Genomic DNA, 21,724 nt, shown 5'->3' on the forward strand with positions numbered 1-21,724 from the left:
TTTTGCAAATAAACAATATGATGTTTACCTCAAAAATTCAACAGCTTGGGAGGTCCAGGAAACCTCCCAGAATAAAAAAAAGGAAGGGAGAAAGAAATGATGATTGGAAAATTAGTGGGTTAGTGGAGGCATCCAGGAGATTCGACATTTCCTAAAGGAGTTCCAGAGAAAACACAAAGGAAAATGAATGCAGGAAATTCTCTCAATTCCATCTTTCATGTTAACAAGCTGATTATATAAATTACATATTTTTTATTTAAAGATTTTATTTATTTATTCATGATAGACATAGAGAGAGAGAGAGAGAGGTAGAGACACAGGCAGAGGGAGAAGCAGGCTCCATGCAGGGAGCCCGACGTGGGACTCGATCCCGGGACTCCAGGATTGTGCCCTGGGCCAAAGGCAGGCGCTAAACCACTGAGCCACCCAGGGATCCCCTATTATTATTATTTTTAAAGATTTGATTTATTCATGAGAGACACAGAGACAGAGAAAGGCTGAGACACAGGCAGACGGAGAAGCAGGCTCCATGCAGGGAGCCTGACGTGGGACTCCATCCCGGGTCTCCAGAATCTTCAGCCCTGGGCTGAAGGTGGCGCTAAACCGCTGAGCCACCCGGGCTGCCCATAAATTACATATTTTAAAAGATTTTGTTTGAGTGAGAGAGAGAGAAGGGGGAAGGGCAAAGAGAGAAGAGAATGTTAAGCAGATTCCACTGAAGAGGACCCTGAGATCAGACCTGAAGTGAAACCAAGAGTTAGATGCTTAACCAACTGCGCCACATAGGTGTCCCTAGAAGATTTTATTTTTAAGTAATCTTTATATCCAATGTGGGGCTTGAATTTACAACCCTGAGATTAAGAGTTGCATGCTCTATCAATTAAGCCAGCCAAGTGTTCCTAAGCTGACACTATCTTAAAATGTTTAAATCAAAAGTAGATAAAATAGCTGTATAAAATGTGGGAATAAACACCAATAGACTCAGTTAAATGAGTTGAAAGTGGTTGCCTATGTGGAATAGGAACTGGGCTAATAGTATTCCACTTTTTTAAAAAAATAGTTTTTTAAGTAATATCTACATCCCATGTGGGGCTCAAACTCACAACTCCAAGATCAAGAGTCACACATTCCTCCAACTGAGCCAGCCAGGCACCCCCTATTTCACTTTTAAAAGCCCTATTTGGGATGCCTGGGTGGCTCAGTGGTTGAGTGTCTGCCTTTGGCTCAGGATGTCATCCCAGGGTCCTGGGAGTGAGTCCCACATCAGGCTCCCTGCAGGCAGTCTGCTTCTCCCTCTGCCTATGTCTCTGCCTCTCATGAATTAATGAATAAATAAGTAAATATTTAAAATAAATAAATAAAAGTCCCTATTTGTTATATTCTCAGAGATGTACTTGATTTGGACCTCTCAACTCTAACTGATCTAGAATTGTATAGTATCTATAGATGGTCTCTTTATCTGATTGCAGTTGAATTTTACATGGCTAAACGGCAAAGTACACATTTAGTGAAACAAAGGCTAGAAAACAGCCATTCTTGCTTTGAAATTTGATTTACTGCAGTGTTTTGATTATACTGTCATTTCTAAATATAGAAACTGTCATTGCCATCAACTTCAGTTTTCATGTTTCCCTTTCATTATGTCTGAAATAACTGGTACCAAAGCTCTCTTTTGTGAAGAGCTCTTTTCTTGTCCCCCTTCTGAATTCTTTCTTTTATAATTGTTTTCTAGTCACTAACTAGAAGTCTCCTATGTGATCTGTCCCTCTCAAAATTTTATCCTCATTTTCTTTCCTTAAAAAAAAAAAAAAAGATTTTATTTTTTAAGTAATCTCTACACCCAACATGGGGTTCAAATTTACAATCCCAAGATCAAAGTCATATGGCCTACCAACTGAGCCAGCCAGGTGCCCCTCCTCATTTCCTTATGCAAGAACTGACTCTAGTAATTTGCTCTCACCCATATCAATGCTATAATACATAATTAGAAAACAAAAGTCCTCTATCTTCACTGCATGCCATATGCAAAAATTCACCCAAAATGAATAAAAAACCTTAACATAAGTATTAAAACTATTAATATAAAAAGAGAAAATGGTAGACTTCACCAAAATTAAAAATGAAAGCCCTTCAAAAACACAGTTAACAAAAAGAAAAGCCAAACTGGTAGAAACTGATAAAGGGCTCATATCCAAAATATATTGAATTCCTAAAACTAAAAAAGATAAACCATCTAGTTTTTAGAATGGGTAAAAGACTAGAATAGACATTTCACAAAATCAGATATGTGAATGGCCATAAGTACATTAGATGTTCATTTTAACTAGTGATCAGAAATGCATATTAAAACCCTAATGAGGGGATCCCTGGGTGGCTCAGCGGTTTGGCGCCTGCCTTTGGCCCAGGATGTGATCCTGGAGTCCCGGGATCAAGTCCCACATCAGGCTCCCTGCATGGAGCCTGCTTCTCCCTCTGCCTATGTCTCTCTTTCTCTCTGTGTATCTCATGAATAAATAAATAAAATCTTTAAAAATAAAATAAAATAAAACCCTAATGAGATACATTACACATCCACTAAAATGGCTAAAGGTAAAGCAACTTTCAATTCAAGTATGAGAATATGAAACAAGTATAACTCTCAATGGGAACAGAAGGTGGGAATGAAAAGTGGTTTAACTACTTTGGAACACAATCAGAATATTTTTTTTTTCAGAATATTTTATAAAGTTAAATATACACTTATCTATGCAGCAACCCCACTCCTAGGCATTTATTCAAGAAAAATGAGTATGTTCACACAAAGACTCTGTATATGAATGTTCATAATAGCATTACTCAAAATAGCCCAAAATAGAAATAATCTAAATGTCTACTGACTGGTGAAAAGACAAATTATATATGATAATAATCAATAAAAATGTATGAAATAACATACATAATATGAATTCAAAAAATGTAAAACTAAGTCAAAGAAATTAATGCTAAAGATTATACAGTATATGATTACATTTATATGAAATTCTAGAAACAGCAAGCTATAATAACATAAAGCCAATTAGTTATCTCCAGGGATGGGGGAGGGGTATGGTTCAACTGGAAAAAGGCAGAACTGTTGATGAATCTGTTCTGTATGTTTGTTTTGGTTTAGGTTTTATGACTATACAAATGCCAAATTTATCAAATAATATATTTAAAGGTGGTGACTTTTATTTAATATAAATTATACCTTAATAAAGCTGAAAATGTATATACACACCTCAAAGTCTACAACAGTCACTAATTATTTAATAATCCTCTTGTACATTATGCTCAAGACTGCAGATACGAAGGATAAAATACTGGCCTTTCTCTCAATGAGCTTCAATGTATGTCCTAAACATGAAGTGAAAAACAGAAATATAAGAGAGTACATACCTAGGACCAAGTTGCTCTGGAAGCTATAATATGGTATAGGAGTAGAAAGATTAGAGAAACTGGGCTAAAAGTGATGAGACATTTTATTAAAAACGAAGCTCAAGGATAAACAATGGATAGATCTTTGACAGATGCACAATCAAATTCAAAGACACAAATAATTCCATATATATGAAGGGGGGAGGTAAGAAGGGTACAGCCAATCCTATTTAAAACTGGAATAATTATTGTAATCACCAACTGTGTGGTAGAGAGAGGAGGGAGACTAAAAACATACTAATATATAAGATATACATCATTCCTTAGTGGGGACTAAAGAAACAGAAGATGAAGACTAAGGAAGTTATGAATATAAAGTCAATCAAGAGAATATTATAAAATAATACATATTATAATAAAATATAATAAGCTTTCCAAATTTTCCGAAGACATAATATCCAAGACAAGGAAATCAAAGATGCTACAAAAAAGGATAAAAAAAGATGAGGTCAAATTTAAAACAGAATGCATAATATTAAATAAGAAAACCAATACTAAACATAATGTGACTGTCAATACACAACTAAGATAAAAAGAACTACTAAAAGAAAAAGACTATGACAGGCTCATACAGAAAATTCTCAGGCTCCGTACATATGTCTTAAATCAGAAAATCTGCAGATAAGGCCCAGTAATCTGCATTTTTAAAAGATTTATTCATTCATTCATTCATTCGAGACACAGAGAGAGGCAGAGACACAGGCAGAGGGAGAAGCAGGCTCCTCATGGGGAGCCTGCTGCGGAACTTGATTCCGGGATCCCAGGATCATGCCCTAAGCCAAAAGTAGACACTCAACCACTGAGCCACCCAGGTGTCTCCCAGTAATCTGTATTTAACAAGCCCTCCAGATGATTTTGACACATGCAAATGTTTAATAATAACTGATATAACAAAATGCACCTAAACTATGTACACATCTAAAACAGTATCAGATATACTGAAACTAAAGAATAAAGATAATCATGATACATAAAACAAAGACATCCAAGATACAAAAACACATTAGTAACTGAGAAGATTACCTTTCCTCAAGCATCAAATCCATAAAGTTGAATATGCTAAAGATAGGAACATTAAATAAAAACATATACTAATTTATAATAGAGAGCTAATCAGTTTTATAACCACCTTTTTAAAGGCTCAAAGAACATTCTTAAAATCAGCCAATACAGTTTTGCCTATAAAACCTACAAAACTATTCCACAATGTGGAAAAGGGCAGATAAAATACTTTATCTAAAAAAAAATTACAATAGAAAAACAGAATTTGTTGCTTTAAATTTCAAAATGTACTGGCTTCAACAAAAATATTAAAGAGAAAATTAAATTGCAGAATATTCAGAAATATTCAGAAACATTCAGAAAAAATATATATCAGATCCCACAGAACACATTTGAAAAATGCCTGGATAGGTTTTATTTTTTTTTTTTAGGATTTTATTTATTTATACATGAGAGACACACAGAGGGAGAGAGAGGCAGAGACATAGGCAGTGGGAGGAAAAGCAGGCTCTATGCAGGGAGCCTGATGTGGGACTCGATCCCGGGACCTCGGGACCATGCCCTGAGCCAAAGGCAGACAGATGTTCAACCACTGAGCCACCCAGGCATCCCCTGGATAGCTTTTAATATAAATGTTTACACTACTTTAAAAAGAAATAACATAATAAACTAAGCATTCAAACTAAGAAATTACAGTAAGTAAATATTAAGAAAAACAGAAAAATTGGGGCCCCTAGGTGGCTCAGTTAAGTGTCTGACTCTTGATTTCAGCCTAGTATATGATCTTTGGGCTATGAGATTGAGCCTTGGATTGGGCTCTGTGCCGAGCAAGGAGCCTGCTTGGGATTCTCTTTCTCCCTTTCCTTCTGCCCCTCCCCACCACATGCTCTCTCTCTCTAAAAAAGTAAATAATAAAAACAAAAATAAAAATTATTAAAGATAAGAAAAATTAATTACTGGGGGACACCTGGGTGGCTCAGTGGTTGAGCATCAGCCTTTGGTGCAGGGTGTAGTCCGGGATCAAGGATCGAGTCCCATATGGGGTTCCCTGCGGGGAGCCTGCTTCTCCCTCTGCTTGTGTCTCTGCCTCTCTCTCTGTATCTCTCATGAATAAAAAAGTAAATCTTAAAAAAAAAAGAAAAATTAATTATTACAAGTGGCAAAACAGAATTAATAATAAATTCATAAGTTGATTCTTAGGGAAAAACTAAAGAGAAATAAGAGCAAAATTACAAAAATAAATGATTATTTGGAAATGATCATAAATAGAAAAGGACTATAGATAATTTGCTCAACTCTATGCAAATAAAATTGAAAACCAAATATGAATACTGAGACCAGGAGTGCTTGGGTAGCTAAGCTAGTTAAGAGTCTGCCTTTGGCTCAGGTCATGATCTCAGAGTCCTGGGATCAAGCCTTGCATTGGGCTCCCTGCTCAGTGGGAAGTCTGCTTCTCCCTCTGTCTCTCAAATAAATAAAAAATCTTGGGGGAAAAAAAGAAAACTGAGACCAGAAAACACAGAAATCCTAAACAGACAAGTAAACATGGAAAAAAAATACAGATAATTGTTAAAGTATTTTATCATCCTAAAGCCCAAGGCATAAATGGCTCAACATGTGGATTTTATAAAACTTTTACAAATTACAGTAATAGCATTTATTTAAAGATTTCCAATTCTATTTTTTTTTAAGATTTCCAATTCTTAAATTTATTACATTTGCAAAAGCATGATGGAGAACAGATCAGGATTAGCCCATTATATTACTAGTAAAAGAAAACAGAGAAATGACATCTCCTTGGTAACTAAAATTCCTTGTAGTTTTATAGGTATGACATCAACATACTTCATACATTATCAGAATTGAATTTTTCATAGTGTAAAATTTTTTTGAAAGGTTTATTGATTTTAGAGAGCGAGACAGGGAGAGAGTGAGGGAGAGAGAGGAGGGGGGAGGAGGAAAGAGAATCTCAAGCAGACTCTTCACTGATTGTGGAGCCCACCAACACAGGGCTCAAACTTACTGCCATGAGATCATGAGATGCTTAATTGACTGAGCCACCCAGGTGCCCCCTCATACTATAAAATTCTAAACAGAACTAGGCAACACCATCTGAAAATCAGGCAAAATGGTTCTTTCAATAGCATTTACCTTGTGGTTTAAAAAATATTTTCAAAATAGAAATCAAGATAGTCTAATGTGAAGCAAACTACTTTTGTGCTATAATGCCTGACCTGAGGAGTTGCAGCAGAGATCCTATGGTCTACAAAGCCTTATATATTTATTATTGGGACCTTTACAGAAGAAGTTTATTGACCTCTTGCCCTACAGTGGTGATTTCTCTCTCCTCTGCCAGGCTGGATCCAGTTTCAACCACAACTGAATGATAAATAGACAATCTGGAAGAAATCTGGATGCTTAAAGGACCACAAAGACCAAAGCAACCATGCAAATCAATACACTATTCACTATTCAATACATTACTGGTATGTGACCAAGAAATCAATTCCTATATTCCTTAAAGCAGTACATTTTAGGGTTTATTATAATCACTTAGCTTTACCATGATAAACTTTTTAGTTCTGTCTCATGCTTTACAACATCATGTATCTGCAGATGCCTAATCAACTCAGGTATTGTAGAAAGAAAGTAGTCACAATAAGAGAATGGACAAGATGTACTAAATGTGGCCATGTTTCAGTAACTCTTCATAAAAACACATAGTAGGTTTTAGTTTGCTAAGTCTTGTTCTAACAGGTCACTATTTCCACAGAATATAGTTAAGAGTTTCCTTGACATTTGTGCACTCTGATATTAATATTTTGAAAATATTTTTTTAAAGATCTTATTTATTTATTCATGAGAGACACACAGAGAGAAGCAGAGACACAGGCAGAGGGAGAAGCAGGCTCCCTAGTGGAAGCCCAATGCAAGACTTGATCCCAGGACCCTGGGATCACGCCCTGAGCTGAACCACTGAGCCACCTAGGCATCCCACATTTTGAAAATATTTAATCACTAGCCTGGACCTCTTTCCACAACTGATTCACATATCCACTTGCTACTCAAAATCTATACTTGGATGTCTAATAGGGTTTAATCTTCCCTGCCCCAAACCAAACTCTTGTTCTCCCAAATGAATTCCTCCCAAATTCTTCTCATCTTGTTAAATAGCCACCTCATTTTCACAATTCTTCAAGCCTTGAACAACTGTCTCTTAGATCATACACCTGCTACATCTCCACATCCTGTTAGCTTTAATTTCAAAACACTGTCAACATCGGGCCATTTCTCATAATCCTCAAAGCGTAAGCCACATGATGTCTTGCCTAGATCATTTAACAGGCTCCTCAGTGTTCTTCCTACTTTTGCCTTTGCCACTTTATAGCCCCTCTCAACACAGCAGCAGCTGTATATTCTTGTCACAGTCAAATCATGTCACTGTTCTGCTTGAAAGCCTCCTTGTATATTCATATAAAGATTTAGAAGAATACACAGTTACTAGTGACTGCTTCCGGGGAACAGATATGGAGAAGTGAGGGCCAGGATTTAGAAGACATACCCATTGTTTTACTTTTCTTTCTTTTTTTTTAAAAGATTTTATTTATTCATTAATGAGAGACACAGAGAGAGAGAACGGGAGAGACACAGGCAGAGGGAGAAGCAGGCTCCATGCAGGGAGCCTGACGTGGAACTCGATCCTGGGTCTCCAGGATCACACCCTGCACTGAAGGTGGTGCTAAACCACTGAGCCACCCGGGCTGCCCATTGTTTTACTTTTCTATTAAGTATGTGTACTGGATTTTTTAAAAAGTAGTATTATTTCTTTTTAAAAGTAACAGAGGGGTGAACATGTAGGAAATCAGGACTAATTTCCAAGCCAGCCATATTGTTAAAAAACAAGAGGGGAGAGAAATGTTGTGCTATGATAGTTGGAGGTAGGAAGAAAATAAGAAAGGATAAAGGGGTAAAACTCAACTCTGAGACATATAACGATGGAAGTGGGGAGAAATGAGAGAAAGTTAAATTTTATATGAAAGAAAATTTTTAAGAGAGAGAAAGAGTACAATTGGGGGATGGGAGGGGCAGATGGAGAAGGGAGAGCCAAGCAGGCTTCATGCCACTTCATGTGGAGTATAATGTGGGCCCAATCCCATGACCCTGAGATCATGACCTGAGCTGAAATCATGAGTTGGATGCTTAACTGACTGAGCTACCCAGGCGCCCCTAGAAAATTCAATTTTAAAGAAAAAAATCTATATGCTAAGATTTGAAAGATTACAGATTTTGTAATCCTTGGCAAGATGACTGAATCGGAGTCTAAACAACTAGGGGAAAGTGAAAAATGGAGAATGTTAGTGAAAGGGAGAACACAACATGTAGGTTGTAAAATTTATCAAACTGAGACTGCAAATGAAGAGGCTGACATCCAGAATAGAGGTTGGAAGGACAACCAGACACCCAGAATCTGAGAAAAAACCCAGCACTGATCAAGCAAGAGTTATCTGGAAATGCTATTTAAGTATCTAAGGAATTTCCAGCAACTGTTACTCCAAAAGAAAAGGGCTGGTAAGAAAACTGACTCAAAAAATTTTTCAGAGGGCAGCCCCGGTGGCTGAACAGTTTAGTGCCCGCCTTCAGCCCAGGGCGTGATCCTGAAGACCCGGGATCGAGTCCCACATCAGGCTCCCTGCATGGAGCCTGCTTCTCCCTCTGTGTCTCTCGGCATGGAGCCTGCTTCTCCCTCTGCCTGTGTCTCTGCCTCCCTCTCTCTCTGTGTCTCTCATGAATAAATAAATAAAATCTTAAAAAAAATTTTTTTTTTCAGAGGTTGCAGGTTGAGTAATTGTAACAAGCCCTTATCCCATTGATACCTGCTAGGTTCTTTCTTGCTCACCTGAAGAGCACCTCCTTTACAGTTCTCTCTCCATTGCTCTTCTTGTTTAAACCGGTACCCTTACACTTCTAAATAGTGACACAGGATTTGGACATTACTGTTGAGGGTCAAAGCAGCATCCTATAATTCAGGTTGAAGCCACAGGACTCTTGGAGGTTTTGAAGGATAAGGCAAGTGCAGTTCCTGTAGATGCACAAGGAAGCTGGCCTGTGAAAAAAGAACAAAGCAATGATGACCCTTTGGCTTAGAAGCTGGAGCACATGCATACATGTGATCACATGGAAAAAAAAAGTATTTATACTTTGCATCCCAGGCCAAACCTATTATGCCATTTAAAGGTCCATACATTTCAGAAATGGGAAATATTCTTTTCAGAATTTAGGTGATACAGAGAAATTACATGAGACCAAGTTGTCAGAGTTCTACAGATTCACAGCCTGAACTGGTACCTCTGAGGAAGTGTCACCTGTGGCCTTGCTCCTGATTGAACAGTCAGTTTTGAATATCATTTTCCCCCATAAAATCATTTTTCTTATAAATCTGAAGTCGCCAACTTTAAATGATATGGATAAAATGTAAAGGATGTTGTTCCATGTTTTTTCATGGTTAGAGTTCTTTATTATCTTTTTAATTTTTAATTTTTAAATTTTTAATTTTTTTAATTTTTATTTTTTTATGGTTAGAGTTCTTAAAATTTTTTAGCAGCTTAGTATTTTACCTAGGTTATATTACTCTAGGAGAAATTAAGCATTATAAGTACCCTATAATTTTATTGTCATTCATTGATTCAACAAATATACATATTTATCATTTATTATGTGTAACTAAGAAATCTGGCCCTCCCAATTTGTAATGGGGTGTGATAGATAAGAGTCAAACTCAAAAGCTCTTCCCTTGGTCAGTTATAAGAGGCTTCGAATCTGGCTGGACAGTGTTATGAACTGACAAAACAGGTAGTACAAAGGGGAAATGGATGAAGGCAAACCACAAGAGGCAGGAGTTATCAGTACTAACATTTTGTGCATAGAGTTTGAAGTTCCTGTGCAACCTCAAGGTGGAGCTGTCCATTAGGCAATTGGATATATAAGTAGTTCAGGACAAGGCTCAAATAGGAATGGACATTTGTTAGTTACCTGTTGGTGAAGCTACAGCAGTCGAATTTTGTTCTTAGAGGTAAAAAAAATATATATATATGATCAAAGTGAGAAACTTAGGAATATGAGTAGTTAAGGAACAAACAGAAACATAAGTTACTAGTGGAGCTTTTTTTTTGGGGGGGGGGCGGTTATTCCTTGCTGTTGATTGGAATTATACAAATGACAGTAGTATAATGGAAGTCAAGTAAACATTCAAATGAGGCAGCGAGGGGCACCTGGATGGCCAAGTTGGTGAAGGATCTGCCTTTGGCTCAGGTTATGATCGGAAAGTCCTGGGATCAAGCCCAGCAACAGGTACCCTGGTCAGTGGAGATTCTGCTTCTCCTTCTCCCTCTACCCCTCCCCCCCCACTTGTGCTTGTGTGTGGTCACTTTCTGTCAAATAAAATCTTTAAAAAAGTGAGAGAAAGTGATAAATATCTGAAAAATAATGGAGTGAACATAGAACTCTAATTCTTCCATCCTAGTTAAAAATGGAAATAAAGAAGCAAAACTGTGATTCTTACCCCTGCCCTAGCTATTGCATCTCCCTTCTCTGACAACCTTTATTTTCTGTGTAAATTTCAACAGCTTCTTTATGTACCTTCGAATATACATTCTTATTCCCACTTAAGATATGACGTATATTTCCATTTGTTCAAGTTTTCTTTTGGTCTTTTGTTAACATTGAAGAATCATTTTTTAAAGGTTTTTTTTTTTTTTTTTTAATTTATTCATGAGAGACAGAGAGAGGCGCAGAGACACAGGCAGAGGGAGAAGCAGGCTCCATGCAGGGAGCCCGACAAGGGACTCAATCCCAGGTCTCCAGGATCAGGCCCTGGGCTGAAGGCGGCGCTAAACCGCTGAGCCACCCGGGCTGCCCTAACATTGAAGAATAATTTTCATATAGACTTTATACATTTGTTTATCCCTAGGTGTTTTGTCTGATTTTTCGCTATTATAAATAAAGTACCATCTTCATAACTATTACTGATAGTTTTTGTATATATCAAAGCTATTATTTGCATATATGAATTTTTGTACCGTGGTACCTTTTCATTTTATTGAAAAATGTTTGGTGTGATAGAATACTGGAAGCATGCGTCAATAAATATAGATAGAAGAAAATTTGTTTCCCTACATTTACAAAGGCCATTTGGTCTGGGGAAAACCTGGTCAAATTACGAGTCACTGCCACGTCACTCAGAAACAAGGGAGCCTTAAATCTGTTACTTGATATCTCTGCACCAAAGACAGGGCATCTTTCACAATTCTGTGCTGTCTACAGTAGTGGAGACTAGCTCTTAAAGCTCCTCCTTAGTCCAGGGCCTCTCAAAGCTGCCTCACCAAAGTTCCTCCAAAGAATTAAGAAAAGTCAGTACACCGGGGGTGGGGCGGGGGGTGCGTGGGGGTGTCCTAGATGTCCAAAAACAAGTTTTTCGGAAATACATCTAAAAAATGGTTAATCCTGATTTTGTTTTCTATTCTACAATGACTCTGCCTTTATATAAAATTCGTTTTAAAAATTATCTCTGGATGTCTTAGCCATTTTCCTTTCAGAAAAACGGATACTCCACAAAGATGCATCTTTATTATCATTATTTTGGAAACGAGAAAAGTGAGGTTGAGGTTACTACCCCTCAAAGCTCACAATGCCATCCATCCTCACAAACTTGGAACCATACAATTCTCACCCAAGTTGGACCTCTTACACCCCTCTCACACGGTCCGTCGCCCACCCGCGAACCCGCCCGCGAACCCGCCCGTTTCCTCTTTTACCCCTGCCCCCATCCACACAGGCTTTGAACACTCCACGTCACAGAAAGCGATTCTTCCCCGTCAGCCTCCCCAGCCCTGTCGCAGGCTCTAAGAATCCTCCCCTGCAGCCTCCCTGACCGGATCCGGAGCCCAGAAACCCAGGTCCCACGCCCAGATCTGCGCCTTGCAAGGCAGAAACCACACTCACCGGCAAACAAAGACGACTATGGCGAGCCAGAAAGTCTGCGCCTGCGCACTCCGTGGGCTGGCTGGCTCTCCCAGAGGTCTCTTGGGCTCTGCCAAGCCGGGCTCAGTACTGGACAGAATCTGTTGGTAGTGGCAGGTCTCCCACTTTTTTGACTGCGGACTACATTTCCCATAATTTTCAGTAGTTCGAGTCCGCTTTTAGCGTTTTCTTTCCTGCGCCAGAGTTTGTGGGACTGTCGGCCTGCTAGGGGGAGGAGTGTAAGTACACCGAGTCTCACGACTCCGTTTAATACTCTACCTGTGTTAACTCTACCTTTGGGAGAGGGCAGTGGTGTGCCTTGGGTTATAATAAACTCAGTTCAAGCACGCCTGGATTACTCCTTAGTAGGAGCCAGGGTATAAGGCTCCCTACCCATGGAGCGCCGAAACATTTCGGGGCGCAGTTCTGCCTCAGGGTGGGCGAGGATGGGGTCTCTGGCAAGGCTCACGCCGGGCGCCATCTTCTGCATCGCGAATGCGGAGCTTAACTACATTTCCCAGGAGGCATCGCGCCCGACCCTCCTCTCCCACAGCGAAGCGGGCGCTTTGAGCTGAGCTGTGTTCAGACGCGAGCCGCGGTCTCTCGGTCTCTGGTCCCCGCCGCTAACACGACTGAGAGGAGACGGAGGTTGAAAAAAGCCCAGGTACCGTCGTCGGGACGGAGACTAAGTATTAAGTCTGTCGGGGCAGAAGGGGCTGAGGAGAAGCGGTGGTGAAATTTGTGACTGCCCAGTGATGTGTATATATGCATTTGTGAATGTGTGTGATACCTTGTGTGCGGGTGTGGATTAGCTTGTCATAACACTGAGACCCAGTGTTATGGTTGTTAATGTGTGACCATGTATAACACTGGGGGGTGGGTATGGGTTACCTGTGACTGTGTCCCTGTAGTGGGCATGCGGTTGTGACGGTGTGATCTTGTATTCCACTTTGTGTGCTGGTGTAGGGAGCTTTGTGACTGAACCGCCATGGGTGTTGTGACTGGAGCCCTGTGTAGGGAGGGTGTTATCGACTAGGGTGTTACTTTGGGTCTAGTAGTGGATGCCAGGCTGTAAAGCATTTGGGGAATTTGTTTGGTGACTGTGTCACACATAATCATAAATGGGAGCACAAGACGGCTCTGCTCCTTGACAGTAAAGGCTTTGACTTTTCTCTCACCCTGAGATTGATTTGGAAGCCCTGGTGTCCCCTGATGGGGCAGAGGGGTTGGTGGGCAAGTGAAGCCAGTTGACCTCATCTGGGCCCTCATCCTACTCTTGTCTCTGTCCTTCTCCAAGAAAGGTCTTCATTGGATGAGGAAATAATTGTGACAATTAAGTTATGTTTAAGGTGACTTAGTATTTTTCTTTTTTAAAAGATTTTATTTATTCATGAGAGATACAGAGAGAGGAAGAGACACAGGCAGAAGAAGAAGCAGGCTCCACACAGGGAGCCCCATGTGAGATTCGATCCCGGGACTCCAGAATCACACCCTAAGCTGAAGGCAGATGCTCAACCACTGAGCCACCCAGGTTCCATTCTCTTTGTTTCTGAAATGCTTTATTTTTTCAGGATGTGATTTTTTTCTTTCTTGTCAAATGCTTAACAAAGACCCAGCAAGTAACCAAAACTTACTGTTTCTCCTAGAAAATATCTTAATTGCATTCCCAATTGTTTTAATGAACAGAGCAGATAGTACATTTTATTTATTTATTTCTAAAGATTTATTTATTTGAGAGAGAAAGCAGGGCACAGCCCGAGTGGGGGAGGGGCAGAGGACGAGAATCTCAAGTTGACTCTCCACTAAGCACAGGCCAGGAGAGGACCCTGAACCTGAGGGAAGCCAGTGACACCTGAGTGGCTCAGGTGGTTAAGACTCTGCATTGGGCAGGGGTCATGATCCCGGGGTCCTGGGATTCAGCCCATGTCAGGGTCCCTGCTCAGTGGCGAGTCTGCTTCTCCCTCTGCCCCTCCTCCTGCTCGTGCGTGCGTGCTCTCTCTTCTCTTTCTCAAAATCTTTAACAACAATAACAACAAAAGACCTGAGGGAAACCAAGAGTTGGTCCCTTAACCAACTGAGCCACCAGGCCCCCACAATAGTACATTTTATATGGAGTATGTTGGTTTTACTTATATAAACATGTAGATTCATATACACATGTATATATACATATTCATTTAAGTGATACTGTAACATCACATAATTGAAAATTCTTTGAGAATATATATTTTTAAAGTTTTTCTTTTAATCACTTGGGAGTGCTTAACACAGTGCACTCCTTAATCCCCATCACCTATTTCACCCATCGCCCCATCCACCTGCTGTCTGGTAACCTTCAGTTTGTTCTCTATAGTTAATAGTCTGTTTCTTGGTTTGTCTTTGTTTTTCCCCTTTGCTCCTGGTTTTGTTTCTTAAATTCCACACATGAATGAAACCGTGTGATATTTGTCTTTCTCTGACTGACTTCACTTAGCATTGTACTCTGTAGCTCTATCCATGTCCTTGCAAATGGCAATGTCTCATTCTTTTTTGTGACTGAATAATATTTCATTGTGTATATATATATATATATATATATACATCTTTATCCATTCACAGTCAGTGGACACTTGGGCTGCTTTCATATCTTGGCTATTGTAAATAATGATTCTATAAACATAGAGCTGCATGTATCCCTTTGAATTAGTGTTTTTGTACTCTTTGGGTAAATAGTGTGATTCTAAGATTATAGGGTAGTTCTATTTTTGATTTTTTGATGAACCTCCATGCTGTTTGCCACAGTGGCTGCACCAATGTGCATTCCCACCAATAATGCACGAGGGTTCCTTTTTTTTTTTTTTAATTTTTATTTATTTATGATAGTCACACACAGAGAGAGAGAGAGGCAGAGACATAGGCAGAGGGAGAAGCAGGCTTCATGCACCGGGAGCCCGACGTGGGATTCGATCCCAGGTCTCCAGGATCGCGCCCTGGGCCAAAGGCAGGCGCCAAACCGCTGCGCCACCCAGGGATCCCCGAGGGTTCCTTTTTCTCCACATTCTCACCAACACCTCTTGTTTCTTGTGTTGTTGATTTTAGCCATTCTGTCAGTTGTGAGGTGTTCTCTCACTATAGTTTTGATTTGCTTTTCCCTCATGATCAGTAGTGTGGAACATCCTTTCTTGTGTCTGTTGACCATCTCTGTTTCTTTGTTTTTTTTTTTGTTTGTTTGTTTGTTTGTTTTAAGATTTTATTTATTTATTCATGAGAGACACACAGAGAGATAGAGGCAGAGACACAGGCAGAGGGAGAAGCAGGCTCCATGCAGGGAGCCTGACGTGGGACTCGATCCTGGGTCTCCAGGATCAGGCCCCGGGCTGAAGGTGGCGCTAAACTGCTGAGCCACCAGGGCTGCCTCATCTCTGTTTCTTTGGAGAAATGTCTGTCCATGTCTTCTGCCCACTTTTTTTTTTTTTTTTTTATCAGATTATTTGTTTTTAGAGTGTTGAGTTTTATAAGTTCTTTATATATTTTGGATACCAACACTTTATAGGATATGTTATTTGCAAATACCTTCTCCCATTTCAAAGGCTGCCTTTGGTTTTGTTGATTGTTTCCTTCACTGTGCAGAACCTTTTTATTTTGATGTAATCCCAGTAGTTATTTTTGCTTTCATTTTCCTTGCCCCAGGGTGTCTATCTAGAAAAAAGTTGCTATGGCCATTGTTCAAGAAATTACTACCTGTGTTCCTTTCTATGATTTTTATGGTTTCAGGTCTCACATTCAAGTCTCTAATCCATTTTGAACGTATTTTGTGTATGGTGCAAGACAGTGGTCCAGTTTCATCCTTTTGCATGTTGTCCAGTTTTCCCAATACTGTTTGTTGAAGAGACTTTTTCCCCATTGGATATTCTTTCCTGCTTTATCAAAGATTAATTTACCATTTATTTTATTTTATTTTTTAAGATTTTATTTATTTATGAGAGACACACAGAGAGAGAGGCAGAGACATAGGCAGAGAGAGAAGCAGGCTCCATGCAGGGAGCCCAATGTGGGACTCGATCCCAGAACTCCAGGATCACACCCTGGGTGGAAGAAGGCAGGCACTCAACCATTGAGCCACCCAGGCATCCCTACATCCCTCCCCACTGACCACAGAGCCTGCCATGGAGTTTGATCCCAGGACCTTAGGATCATGACCTGAGCTCAGGTGCTTAACTGAGCTAAAGGCTCAGGTGCTTAACCGATTTAGCCATCCAGGCATCCTATCCAGCTTTGCTTTTCTTTATCAAGATTTCATTTCTTTGGCTAAAAAAAAAAAAAAAAAAAAAAAATTTATTTGGCTATTCAGCATTTTATGTGGTTCCTTACAAATTTAGGATTATTTGTTCTAGTGCTGTGAAAAACACTGTTGGTATCTTGATAGGGATTGCATACTTCGGGTAGTGTAGACATTTTAATATTATTTGTTCTTCCAGTCCATGAGCAAAGAATTTCTTTCCACTTCTTTTCTTGTTTTCAGTTTCGTTTACCAGTCTTTTGTAGTTTTCAGAGTATAGCTCTTTTTTCTCTTTGGTTAGGTTTATTCTTAGGTATCTTACTATTTTTGGTGCAATTGTAAATGATATTTTCTTATTTTCTCATCTGCTTCATTATTGGTGTGTAGAAATGCAACAGGTTTCTGTAGGTTTATTTTGTATCCTGACATTTTACTGAATTCATTTATCAGTTCTAGCAGTTTTTTGGTGAAGTGTTTTGGGTTTTCCATATATTGTATCCAGTCATCTGTAAGTACTGAAAGTTGTACTTCTTCCTCACCGATTTGGATGCCTTATATTTCTTTCTTCTTATTCTGTGATTGCTGTGGCTAGGACTTCAATTATTGTGTTGAATAAAAGTGGTGAGAGTGGACATCCTTGTCTTATTCCTGACTTTAGTAGAAAGGTCTCAGTTTTTCCTCATAGAGAATGATGTTAGCTGTGGGTTTTTTACATGTGGCCTTTGTTATGTTGAGGTATGTTCTAACACTACTTTGTTGAGGGTTTTGTTGTTGTTGAGGGTTTTTATCATGAATGGGTGTTGTACTTGTCAAGTGCTTTTCCTGTGTCTGTTTTCATGGTCATATGGTTCTTATCTTTTCTCTTATTGATGTGGTGTATCAGGTATCATTTGCAAATATTTAACCATGCTTGCAACCCAGGAATAAATCCCCCTTCACCGTGCTGAATGATTTTTTTTAATGTATTGTTGGATTTGGTTTGATAGTATTTTGTTGATGATTTTTGCATCTCTGTTCATCAGAGATATTGGTCCGTAGTTCCCTTTCTTTGTGGTGTCTTTATCTGGTTTTGGTATCAGTAATGCTGGCCTCATGGAATGAATTTGGAAGTTTTCCTTCCTCTTCCGTCGTTTTTTTGAAACAGTTTGAGAGGGCAGCCCTGGCGCGCTAGTGGTTTAGTGCTGCCTTCAGCCCGGGGTGTGATCCTGGAGACTCGGGATCGAGTCCCACGTCAGGCTCCCTGCATGGAGCCTGCTTCTTCCTCTGCTTGTGTCTCTGCCTCTCTCTCTCTCTCTCTCTGTGCCTGTCATGAATAAATAAATAAATCTTTAAAAAAAAAAAATAGTTTGAGAAGAAAAGCTCTTAAGTCTTACTTAAATGTTTGGTAGAATTTGCCTGTGAAGCCATCTTGTCCTGGACTTTTGTTTGTTAGAAGTTTTTTGTTTATTGATTCAATTGTATTGCTGGTAATTGGTCGTTCAGATTTTCTTCCTGCATCAGTTTTGGTAGATTATATGTTTCTAGGAATTTATCTCTTTCTTCTAGGATGTTCAGTTTGTTGTCATATATCTTTTTTCATAATATTCTCTTGAATTTCTGTGGTGTTGGTTGATAGTTCTCTCTTATTTGTGTTTTTATTTATTTGGGTGCTTTCTCTTTTTTTCTTGGTAAATCTCGGATAAATGTTTATCATTTCAAAGAACCAGCTTCTGGTTTCATTGATCTATTCTGTTTTTTAGTTTCTATACCATTTATTTCTGCTCTGATCTTTATTATTTCCTTCCATCTCCTGGTTTTAGGTTTTGTTTATTGTTCTTTTTCTAGCTCCTTTAGGTGTAAAGTTATGTTATTTGAGATTTTTCTTGCTTCTTGATGTAGGCCTGTATTGATATAAACTTCTCTCTTAGAACCACTTTTGCTACATCCCAAAGGTTTTGAATCATTGTATTTTCATTTTCATTTGCCCCTATGTATTTTTTTAAATTTCTTTTATTTCCTGGTTGACCCATTCATAGTTAGTAGCATGTTATTTAGCCTTTATGTATTTGTGGTCTTTCCATATTTTTTCTTATGGTTGACTTCTAGTTTTATGGTGTCAGAAAAAATGTATGGTATAATTTCATTCAATCTTTTCTTTTAAAAATTTAGGGAGAGAAAGAGAGTGCAAGCAGGGGCAGGGGCAGAGAGAGAGAGAGAGAGAGGGAGAGAAAATCCCAAGCAGACTCTCCACTGAGTGTGGACCCCACCTCGGGCTTGAATCCACAACCCACGAGATCATGACCTGAGCCAAAACCAAGAATCGAACACTCAACTGACTGAGCCAGCCACCCACCTCCAACTACATTCACTCTTTTGGATTTTGTTGAGTTTTGTTTTTTGGCCTAGTATGTGATTTGTTCTGGAGAACAGTCCATGTGCCCTTGAAAAAAAATGTGTATCTCGCTATTTTAGTATGGAATGTTCTGAATATATTCATTAAATCCATCTGGTGCACTGTGTCATTCAAAGCCATTGTTTCCTTGTTTGCTTTCTGTTTGGATGATATGGCCATTGATGTAAGTAGGATGTTAATGTCCCCTACTATTATTGTATTATTGTAGATTAGTTTCTTTGTATTTTTTATTAACTGTTTTACGTGTTTGGGTGCTTATATGTTGTATATATAAATATTTACAATTCTCATATCTCATTGCATTGTCCTCTTTATTATTATATAGTGTCCTCCTTTCTCTTGTCAACAGTCTTTGTTTTAAAGTCTGTTTTGTCTGATATAAGTATTGGTACTCTGGCTTCTTCTGACATCTGTACGCATGATGTTTTTCCATTCTCTCACTTTCAATCTGTTGGTGTCTTTAGTTCTATAATGAGTCTCTTATAGACAGCATATAGATGGGTCTTGTTTTTTATCCCTTCTGTCACCTTATGTTTTGGGTTTTTTTTTTAAGATTTTATTTATTTAGGAGAGAGCAAGCATGCAAGTAGAGGGAGGAGTGTAGGGGGAGGGAGGGAGAGAGAGTGAGAGAGAGAATATCAAGCAGACTCCGCACTGAGTGAGGGGCCTGATGCAGGGCTCAGTCTTAAGACTGTGAGATCATGGCTGAGTCAAAACCAAGAGTCCGATGCTTAACCTACTGAGCTACCTAGGTGCCCCACGTCACCCTTTGTCTTTTGATTGAAGTGTTTAGTCCATTTAAATTAATAGTAATTATTGTTTTGTATTTGTTACCTTTTTATTACTTGTTTTGTAGTTGTTCCTGAAGATTTTCTCTGATTCTTTCTTGTTTTTCACTCTTTCATGCTTTGCTGGTTTTATTTAGAGATATATTTGGATTTCTTTTTCTTTGCATGTCTATTAGTGGTTTTTTTTATTTGTGGTTTCCATTAGGTATGTATAACTTCTACATGTAGCAGTCTGTATTAAGTTGATGGCCATTTAAGTTTGAACCCATTTTTACTTGTCCCATTCCCACATTTTAGTTATATGGTGTAATATTTTACATCTTTTTTGAGGGGGTGAAATTCTTGACTGATTTTTACAGAAATATTTTTACTGCCTTTATGTTTCCTACCTTCACACTGTCATTTTTAGCTTTTCCTTTTCACTCAGATAGTCCCCTTTATTATTTTCTTGCAGAGTTTACTTAGTGGTCATGAGTTCTTTTAGTTTTTGTTTGTGTGGGAAACTCTTGATCTCTTCTTCTATTCTGAATGATAACCTTGCTGTATAGAGTATTCTTGGCTGCAGATTGTTCCCACTCAGCACTTTGAATATGTCATGCCACTCCTGTGTGGCTTGGATAGTTTCTGCTGAAAAATCTACTGATACCTTGTGGGGTTTCCTTTGTATGCAGCTATCTTCTGTTTGCTTTTAATATTTTTTCTCTGTCACTATATTTTGCCAGTATGATTACACTATGTCTTGGTATGGATCTGCTTTTGTTGACTTTGTTGGGGGTTCTCTGTGCCTCCTGGGTCTAGATACCTGTTTCTTTCCCCCCAGTTAGGGAAGATTTTAGATATTGTTTCTTCACATAAATTCTCTGCTCCTTTTTCTCTTCTTCTTCTGAGATTCCTATAATACAAGTGTTATTGATAGAGTCACTGTGTTCTCTAAGTCTGTTCTTCGTTTGCATAATGCTTTTTTCACTCTTTTGTTCAGCATTACTTTTCATTATTGTTTTCTAGGTCATTTATTTGTTTCTCTTCTTTTTCTTCTCTTATTTTTTTTTGTTTCTCTGATTCTTATACATACCCTGTTGTTCATTACATCAAACGTGTGTCTTATTTTGTTTATTTAGCCCTTTATCTCTGCTATGTTATTCCTTATCCCTGGGTTAATTGTTTCACTGATGTCTTCCACTCTTTTGTCAAGACCAGTGAGTATCTTTATAATCATTGCTTTAAACTTTCTATCAGAAAAAAAAAAATTAACTTTCTATCAGGTATGTTACTGATAACTGTTTTGCTTAGATTTCCAGCTGTGGCCTTGTCCTGTTCCATGTCTTTGTCCTATTCTTTCATTTGGGACAAATTGCTTTGTCCTTTCATTTTGTCTAAGTCTGTGTACCTGTTTCTCGGTGTTAAGAATGTCAGCTGTGTCTTATGTTCTTGATTACAATGGCTCTATGAAGAAGAGGTCGTAAAAAAAAAAAAAAGAAGAGGTCGTACAGTGCTCTGCAGTGTAATGTCCCCTATTCCCCAGGGCCTGTCACTTCTAGGAGTGTCTCCAGTGTGTGCTTTATGCACTCTGCTCTTGTTTGCTGGCTATATCCTTCAGGCCAGTTATCTGCAGAGACTCTCTTTGCCTGTTGTGGGCAGTGTTTGGTCCCTGGCCTGAATGGTATGTTTTTACCAGGTATGCTTTGGTCTCCTTGTGAAATCTGACCTGTCACTACTGCACCTGGAACCGAGGCCTCACAAAACTGCCAGTCAGGAGACATGGTGTTGACAGAGGTTAGAGACTGTCTTCTGGGGGAGGGGGCTCACTGTGCTGAA

The 21,724-nt window shown here is 38.9% G+C and overlaps 1 protein-coding gene and 1 long non-coding RNA gene across 9 annotated transcripts in view; one reads left to right on the forward strand and one right to left on the reverse strand.

Annotated features, from left to right (window-relative positions):
- The window catches only part of LOC121485486, a 97,049-nt gene that overhangs the window by 22,630 nt on the left and 52,695 nt on the right, over positions 1–21,724 (forward strand). For 2 of the 7 annotated variants that reach the window (XR_005986291.1, XR_005986297.1), the window contains exon 1: positions 12,724–13,135. The exons of 1 other annotated variant lie outside the window; for it this stretch is intronic. This is a non-coding gene — a long non-coding RNA (uncharacterized LOC121485486). 4 more of the 7 variants (XR_005986294.1, XR_005986298.1, XR_005986293.1 and 1 more) reach the window with 4 other exon arrangements.
- The window catches only part of ZNF260 (zinc finger protein 260), a 129,328-nt gene that overhangs the window by 8,354 nt on the left and 99,250 nt on the right, over positions 1–21,724 (reverse strand). The window contains exons 1-2 of one of the 2 annotated variants that reach the window (XM_041745901.1): positions 12,454–12,520; positions 9,353–9,559 (exon numbers count right to left, since the gene is read on the reverse strand). The exons of the other annotated variant lie outside the window; for it this stretch is intronic. The gene's annotated coding sequence lies outside the window, so the exon portion shown is untranslated. Of the gene's footprint in view, positions 1–9,352; positions 9,560–12,453; positions 12,521–21,724 lie in introns of those variants that run through there. 2 annotated transcript variants of the gene reach the window in all.

This window comes from Vulpes lagopus, chromosome 2, assembly GCF_018345385.1.
Source record: "Vulpes lagopus strain Blue_001 chromosome 2, ASM1834538v1, whole genome shotgun sequence".
Classification (NCBI taxonomy): Eukaryota; Metazoa; Chordata; class Mammalia; order Carnivora; family Canidae; genus Vulpes; species Vulpes lagopus.